Source organism: Phlebotomus papatasi, chromosome 3 (assembly GCF_024763615.1).
Source record: "Phlebotomus papatasi isolate M1 chromosome 3, Ppap_2.1, whole genome shotgun sequence".
Taxonomy (NCBI): domain Eukaryota; kingdom Metazoa; phylum Arthropoda; class Insecta; order Diptera; family Psychodidae; genus Phlebotomus; species Phlebotomus papatasi.
The window spans coordinates 48,842,339-48,851,361 of NC_077224.1; positions in this window are offsets into that span (position 1 = coordinate 48,842,339).

Below are 9,023 nucleotides of genomic sequence, written 5' to 3' on the forward strand. Positions count from 1 at the left end.
TAGCTATAGACACGTATAGTCATCTTTGCGTCTACAAGAAGTCTTTAGTGAATACTAAACCATGGATCACCCAAAAACCCGTGTCTCCACGGTAAGGATGCCTGTGCATCAGGCTTGCACCCTGTTGTCACAGTGTATTCTGCTCTAAAAAAAAAACAACAACAAATAGTCTCGGATCACGGACGGACTTCACCGGAAACGACCTATGCGACAGAATGTTGCTTCAACCGCTGGTCCCGGGATCGGAGGGTACCAAAGTAACGGAAGAGACTCTGGAGTGACATCAGGTTTGCCAAACCTACCACGACGACAACGGAAATTTAGATGGCCTCAAGTTACGGAGGATCGACGGGCGTGAGCTTCTGACCATTATAATCATTGATCCCGACCCCAATAGAGATACGTGGTTGGAAATATTGATGATCTACTGCAAATTGACTTTAGAAGAAATTTAATTATCCGCTCATAACCGTTTTATCAACAGTTCATAACCGATTGGCACCGGCTAAGGTTTTCCGAGATACTGACCTTTCTAATAAACTCCAATTTGCCAAATTTGATTGAGTTATCCCTTTAAGGGCGAGACAGTTTTCAGAGACCGAAATTCAACAATATAAATAAAACCGATACGCATAAACAAACAAGTGTGTTACATCTAACTTTGTGAAGACCAACAGAGTCGAAACTTGTAGTTTTCTTACCTCTATACACGACAAGGACGAAAAAAGCGCAAAAGTTTAAAATATTTTTCTTGAAATACCAATGAAAGATGATTTTCACTTTATTGAAAATATTAATGACTGATTATTGTAGTTTCTATTCCCAATTTTTTTTGTTAAAAAATTGCAAATAAAAAAAAATAAAACTCAAATCAATGCGATACTTTAAAAATGTCTCATTTTTCAGTTTAAATGTTTATACACACTCCATGGCAAGTTCTCTTTTTTATATGGTTCTATTTGAAGCAAACTCCTTTTAATAGCAAGTAGTTGGAGGTTTGCAAAAAATATCCTAGATTCCTCTTTGCGATTATTTACAAACATTAGGAGAATGTAATTTTAGATAGTCAGAAAAAATAATTTTAAATGGGTCACCGGTGACCTAATCGTCCTTAAAGGGTTATAAGTTCACAGAGCTTTTTGAATCTTTAAGATTAAAAACTAGTTATCAAGGATGGTTCAACAATATTTTCGGATAGTGACGAGATATTAAAATAAAAAGTATGATTTAGTACAGAAAGGGGAGAGGTGTCTGCACGGTCTTTGGTTCAACTTTAAGGTCCCAGGTCGCTATTTCTGACCGTTTGATCTCTGGATCTTGTAACGATCGGACGAACGGACAGATACATGTGGATACTCTAAGCTACACAGGCATAAGTAGAGACCATTCTCTACAAATCAAATCCCGAGAGTTTCCAATTCTTTTAAAATTATTTGATTTTTTCTTTTCAAAACCCTTTAAATTGTTATTTATTCATACCTCTATTTACTTAAGTATAAATAGTACTGCACTGACGACTCCATCTCCACAAATACCCAAATATGAGTATGCAACTTTTTAAATTTTGTTTGCTAAAAAGAAAATTAACTCTTTATAGAATTGTACTGACGAATTTATATTACTAATAATATAATGCATTTTAATAATTTTAATTGTACCATGGTGTTTTCGAAATATCAAAAGAAAGTTGATGTTGATCATTTGAACAAACATTGCACATCACGTAGAAGTCAATAAATGAAAGATGACAATTTGAACAGTTAGATCAATAATATTGAATGTTGTTTTAAAATGATGTCGAAATAAATAAGACTTCGCGAAATACTGGAGCTCAAGAGTCATCTTTCACTATGTCTCCAAGGTCAGTTTTATAAGATTTTATATTTGTCAGATCAAGTGAAAATGCAGCATAATATTGAGTAGGGGAAAGTGACCATGCTTGATACTGTAAAATGATGTCCAAGGTTTGTGATTTTTTTTCTGATTAACACACAAACCGAAGCGATTCTTCCACTATGACAAAAAAATGTCTCACTTATTAGGTTCATAGTCCTACCTCACATAGTTCCTGGAAATCCTTAGATTTTCCGCAAGAAGAAAATGAAAATTCAGTGGCGATTTTTATACAAGTCGGGTCCGGGGCCTTCCTGTATAATAATTGATTCGACAATTCGGAGGCCCATTTTGACTATAAAAATTTCACCGGATACAAAAAATTGCACATCAATATTTAGACGGAACTCTAATCTATCTGCTTAAATCGTTTGTACGACTGGTTATTAGTTTTAAAATCACTTTTATGTAATTTTTCTAAGCCGTGTATTTATGGCATTAGGGCACTAGCGAAAACCATTTTTTCACTTTGAGTCCATGAAAATGTCACTCTGCAACCTTAAAATTCAGGCAACACGGTTGAAGGCTATGTCAATTGTCGATAAAATTGGAGGATTTCAATATGTGTAATTATGAAATAATCACATCTAATGATAGAGTTGCCACATTTAAATTATCATTCATGGACCCTTCTTAAAATATAGGATGGACACAGGTAGAATTTATGAATTTGTCACCACCCTCAAAAACGGTGTCCCCAAGTAAAAATATTTTTACATAAATATTAACACTGATGAACCCTCTATGTGCCTATGATAGTAGTTTTCCTGAAAAGTGACATTAATTAAGAAATACTTATGAAATATCATGTATCGAAATTACAGTTTTGGACCCATTTTTGATTTTTGCTTCCTGAAACTAGGAAAAAAGAGCTAGGATCCTAATTTTTTTAGGAAATGTGAGTCTTAGGACCAGCTATTAAAATATATTGCTATGAGTCACAATTATTGATTAACTTAGGAAAAAAATAGTTATTATCAAGCTTGGATCGTATCAAGCATGGTCACTTTCCCCTACTGTCTCTACTGCTCTGAGGTATCGGGTTCAAGACTTGACAGTAGCAGATTTGTGTGGTATCATATTATAGTAGAGTCTCTCAAATCTGAATCTCTCAAATTCGAACGACGTTTGGATTCAAAATGTTAATTGTGGGGTTATGTTAAAAAAATCGTATTCTGGATGAATGAAAATCGTATTTATGTGCTTCTTCCTGAATGTTTACACATACTTTATGATCGTATGAAATGAAAAGGAAGTTTATTACCACTAAGACTTGTGAGAAAGTACGTGAATTTGATTCAAATTATAATTTAATCACACGTAAATTTCGTTAATTTTGAAAAAATCGGTCGAATTTGGGAGGTGGGAAATGTCAAAAATACCCGCGAGCGTTCCAATTTAGAAGACTCTACTGTACTCTTAAATTCGTTTAGGGACAATATAAAAAAATGAACATGTAAACAACAAGGTTGTCACAATAACGAGTTTCGACATGAAGCGTTCAGTTGAAAGAAGTTTTCACTGCCACTGATTGATCCAATATTCCAAACAAGTTACCATAGAAACGGTGGTGGGTGTACTATACGCACGTACAGAAATACTTTGCAACAGAGCAGAGGCGAAATGATAACTTATATAGATACTATTAAACCAATTGTATCGGTAGCCATGGTAGATTAATTTAATTTTAAAACTTGTGGGAGAATGTGATTGTCGAAAAATATCTACGTCAGCTGCAAACGGGTGGCAGACAAAATCCTGAAAACCAAAATTCCGAAATAACAACAATCCTGAGAGTTAAAATCCCGAAGGACCAAATCCGGAAAATAACGTATTACGAGCTTCAGATCCAAGGCTTACCCATATGACTTAACTGTTACAATTTCTTATCAGTCAAGATTATTTTGCAAAATTTAACTTAGGATTGAATTATTAAGGACGAATGATCCATTAGATTCAAAAAGAGGAATAAAATTGGTTGCTATTAAGGATTCTGTAATCTTCGGGGACTAGGCTAAACCTCTAGTCTTAAGACCGCTTATGGAGCTATTTCCCAGAACAGAGACATTTCATTTTGCCTCTTGATATTCTATCAAATCGGCATTGGGTTTTTCGGGATTTCAGAGTTTTGAATTTTGACAATGATTCCTACATTGACTTTTCATATCAATTTCTTAAGATCGACAGTGGATACTATCGATAAGAAGTTGTAATGTAACTCAAGACATCACGTTTTGAGGTTAAGATTGAACGGAAATGAAAAAGATTCCTTAGAAAAGCTTTGTAAGCCATTTTGAGGAAGCGTCGATCTCAAGGCAGACCTAGGACAGATGGCTGAACCAAATTCAGAATCTTGTCTTGGAACGCCTTGGGATTGAACCCGAACATCTTCCTGAAGTGGCGGAGGATCGATAAGCGTGGACGCTAAACTGAATGTTATGGGCCCACGACCCCTACAGGGGCAAGCTATTGAAAATGATGATGATGATGATGACAGAACGGAAGTACATGATGGCTCCGTTCAGTAATAACCTTTCGAAGAGACAAAGCCACTCCAAAGCCCAAGCCAAACCTATTCGAAAATCTACCGGAAGCCTAAAGAGTAAGTTCATTTACCCGCCGCTTTAGCGCTGATTGTTCTGCAATTTCGAATTTCGATATTCTTGACACTTCAATCGTCAAGAATGTTAACATCAGCGTGCAAAAAGTGAATTTTGTGTAGTTTTGTGGAATTTCAGGATGACAGAACGTTTCAATTGCAATATTATTAAGATAAATGTCCATTTCATGAACTTACTCACTTTTGTGTAACTCGTCGGTTTAAACGTTCGAACTTCCAACGGTTTTTTAGGTAAGTTCTTTCTGATATACCTTCGAATCGGTAAAGGAAAAATCTCAACCGGAGAGAGTTCTCAAATCGGGAAGATTATTACTGAACGAGAGGAACGGATCCAATTTCTCAATAACCTGTAAAAATGTTTTCATCCCTGATTTTTTTTCGATTTTGTTTAAATATTCTAATTTATAGAATTTTTCGTATAAGTGAGGATCTTTGGCGTAGCGTAAGGCTTAAAGTTTAGTTCCGACAGTGAGTGTTTCTAATTTCCTACTACCATACAAAAAGATACCTTTATTGAATTTCCTAGCTCCACTTTTCTCTCAGAAATTGCTTATGAAAAAACTTTAGAAAGAATAAAAAAATATTTATATTCACTTTTATATATTTTGATCGATAAAAAAGTTCCCTTAGCCCATATTAGAGGGTATCATTTATTAGAAACAGCGACGCCTCAAGCAGTGCTACAATATATTTACGTTAGTTTTTTTTTTTTGATACATCAAAGACCTACTTACTGTGTGAAAGTTGCCGTATGTCGTTAGCAAAATGCTCTATTATTAATTACTTTGCTCTATCAAATGCCTGATCAAAGAGGCAAGGTTGGGAAGTATCGATTAGAATACTTTTAAATATTTTACTAACATTCGTCCTTGATTGAACACCTGGGAGTTATATGTTCATTTCTGAATATCTCTCAAGACTCTTTCAATACCAACACTGATGAGGAACAGAAAATACTATTTGAACGCAATTTGAAGAGCACTAAGTCTTTTTTAGAGCCCTGTTAGATGGATCAATAACCTGAATTTAAGTGCTATTTATTCAACCCTTCTATTTAATATACCTGGTTCACGCTCTTATCATAATAACATTCGTTCTAAAATCGAATGGAAAATTTATGGGGCGTTGAAAGGTTTTATTGTTTAGATTTAAAACTTGGTGACATATCGTAATGATGGTTATAAAAGGAAAAAATAAATAAATAAATGAAAATTTGCAATTATAATGGTTGAAAATTAAACTCGTTTGTAAACTTGAATGCCCACAGATTTATTTGTTTTAATGTGGGTCTGTGATTGTTATGTGCAAAAAAGCAACACAAAATGCACACTGTGGCTGTGGCAAAATTAGATTCACAAGCTCTTTCAATCGACATATTTAACATTCAAAATTACGACATGCGTAATAAAATGTAGATCGTGACAGTAAAACCGAAATTTTGTTTATTTTTAGATAGAAAAGGATACCAGCATTGGAAAAGTTTTATCGAAAATAAAATAACCTCATTTCAAGTTGAACCAACTGGTCATATTATTTTCAGGTCTTAAAGTCTTATCAAATTTCATGGGAAAAGAAAAACAAACAAGATAAGAGCACTGTATAAATATTCAATAGGCTGACTTTTGGACTTCCACAGAAATTCCTTTTCTAATTTTGCTTATCTTACTTCAAATTCTACTGAACTTATCTCATTAGTGATAATTTTCCAACAAAATGTTTTTTTATTTGGCATGATAGGTCATTATAAATGAGAAAAAAAATAAGGAGCTTTTCGGAGACCGAAGGGGAACAGGGCATATAATTGAATTATGTGACCTTAATTAATCACGCGCCAGCGGTTCAAGTTATTTGTTCAACTCTATTGAATGCCAAGCGGCGTCCCCTATTCGGAGCTAAATGGACTCGCCCAGACTGTTTCAACATTGATCGCATCGTGTTTATACTTGGATATAGCCGCAACAGCACAGCTCCGAGTGGCTTTCGAGCGGAAACACGAACATTCGTGTTGGTTGTGTTGGCCCGAAACACTCGAATGAACGAGAGGAAAAGAGATGAAAGATTTGTGTTCGCATATATCTCACCATGGGGGTTATTCACATACTCTATTCCAAGTAAACTTCTGCCTGGTGTTTTCTCCAGTAATGCCACATCATCAAGGTAATGGGATTTTCGACGCAGATGGCTGTCATCTGCACAGAGTCCCTTCGAATTCTCTCTTCTACCTGCTACGTTGCCTTTTCAGCACATTCTCCGGCTAAGACCTGTTTATCAAGAATAAGGGTATTAGGAGACAACAAAGGGAAATAACAAGAAACCACATTATACGTTGGACCCTTCTCAGAAATATTTATTTTTTTACGAGTTTTATTTCATCCGAAATCCAGGTATACCTTTGACAACTATAATAAAATCCAATAGGTGGAATTCTATTAGATTCATTTAGTTATAGAATAATGGCTTAATTAGGGATTTTTGAACTGTATAATTAGTAACAACGTATAACAAGACTTTTAGTTCAAAAAGAAGCCATTATAACTAGGAAAAGCTCCAAAGTAATAAAAAAGAACAATAATTCAGAGAAAGGCATTTACAGAAACCATAAATGTTTAATGTCTTTATAAGTTTTTGTGAGACTTGTAAGGTACAGCCTATACCAGCCTAACGAGCAGCAATTAGTTTTGCAATGGCAAACTCATAACAAGAAAATTTCAGGTTAGGTTCTGTGAATTGCTGTCTACCGTATTTTAGACGAACTATTCTATTACATATATATCAGAACGTAGTTTAAAGTTACAGAAATCAAGTTCCCAAAATTTTATGTAAGGTTCTTCGAGCTGTATTAGATGCCCTTAATTGTTAACAAATACGGGTAAGTACAATTAGGTTATAGGGGAAAGAGCGCTACCTTCGGACGACTCAAGCTTCGGGCAACTCATTTAAGTGTACCAAATTCCGGCCAGCTTGCAATTTCGGCCACTTTTTTTGTTCCTCGAATTTCCATGATTTTTTTAGTTTTTACATACTCTAGAGATTATACAATGCAAAAGAATAACAAAAAATGTAGCTCCGATAAACGAGATGACGTGAAAAAGATATTGGAAGAATTCCCGAAGGGCAAGGAACTATGAGAATGAAGGTGGCTGAAATAGGGCACCAAAGCTATGTCTATATTTTTATTCATTTTAAAATGTATTAAGAATGATTTTAGAGTAAATAAAGATGGTAAACTCTTTACAAGGTTCCAAGCAACACTCTTTAAGAAGAAAGAATAAAAAAATCAATTTGAATTTAAAATATTACATTTCAAACTTGAGTTTTTGACGCTTGCAACTATGCCTCAACTATGCCGAAATTTGGCACACTTACCCTAATTGACTTCTTTTTCAACTTGTCACTGTTCTGGACCTTAAACGGTTAGAGAAATCGACTTCCAGTCTTCGATGACCCCCAATAAAAAAATAAAATCTCTCGACTTTTGTTTTTTCCCATCTCCACCCCCCCCCTCTAACCCCTCCAAAAACCACGTTTTTTGGTTTTTCTCAAAATTGGCCCAAGCTTTTTCAATGATTTTTAAATATGTTTTAGAGTTATTCCAGGCCAACATTTCGCCTAAACATGCTTATGACCGGAAAATTCGCTATTTTGAATTACACTATGCAACAAATTGACAACTTTTTTTGGCACACGGATCTCACATAGTACGTTTGGTAGAGTCGAGTCCCCTGATCAAGAATCTGTTCTTGATTTTTCTCCTGTACATAACAATTTTCTTTAATTATTTTTTTTGTTTTTGCTGTTTTGTCTCATATTATCAATTATTCCTGCGGTTCTAGTGAACAGAACTTAACAAATGGGCATCCGTTGGAAAGGTAAGTAGTTATGCTTCAACTTGAAAATTATGTGATATTAGGTGAGATTCTTAACAATCTCACCTACTATAATCCTAACAAATTTCATGTCGTCCGATCGCGCTCAAACTTGGCCAAAATGTGTTTCGCCACTTCCTGATCACGAATATATATGTGGCTATTTTACGTTCCCGGCCGGCCGGCCGGCCGGCCGGCCGCTCTTTGGAGCTTAATAGCTCCTAAACTAAAAAAGATATCGACTTGCGGTTTCCGGCAAAGGTTAAATATCGTATGAAAATTGCAACATGGTGCATTGACCCCCCACCCCCACCCCTCCTTCCGCCATTTTGAAGACCCCCCTTTTTTTTCTCAATAGCTCCGCCCCTATGGCATCGAGCGGGCTCAAATTTTAGTATGTTATAGCTGGGCCTTAGAGCTTTCCATCAGTACCAAACTTAAGGTCCCCCGACCCCCCTGACCCGAGCTATAAGGGTCCAAAAAAATTCTTAAAATGGCCATAACTCCGGTTCTAATTGTCAGAATTTAAAAAATGAGGGCTTTTTGGAAAGCTCTCGTGAAATGCCACTTCCCTTTCTAACATCGCAAGTTCATAAAACCACCACTAGGGGCGCTATTTTTAAAAAGAAAATTTTTAAATCTTA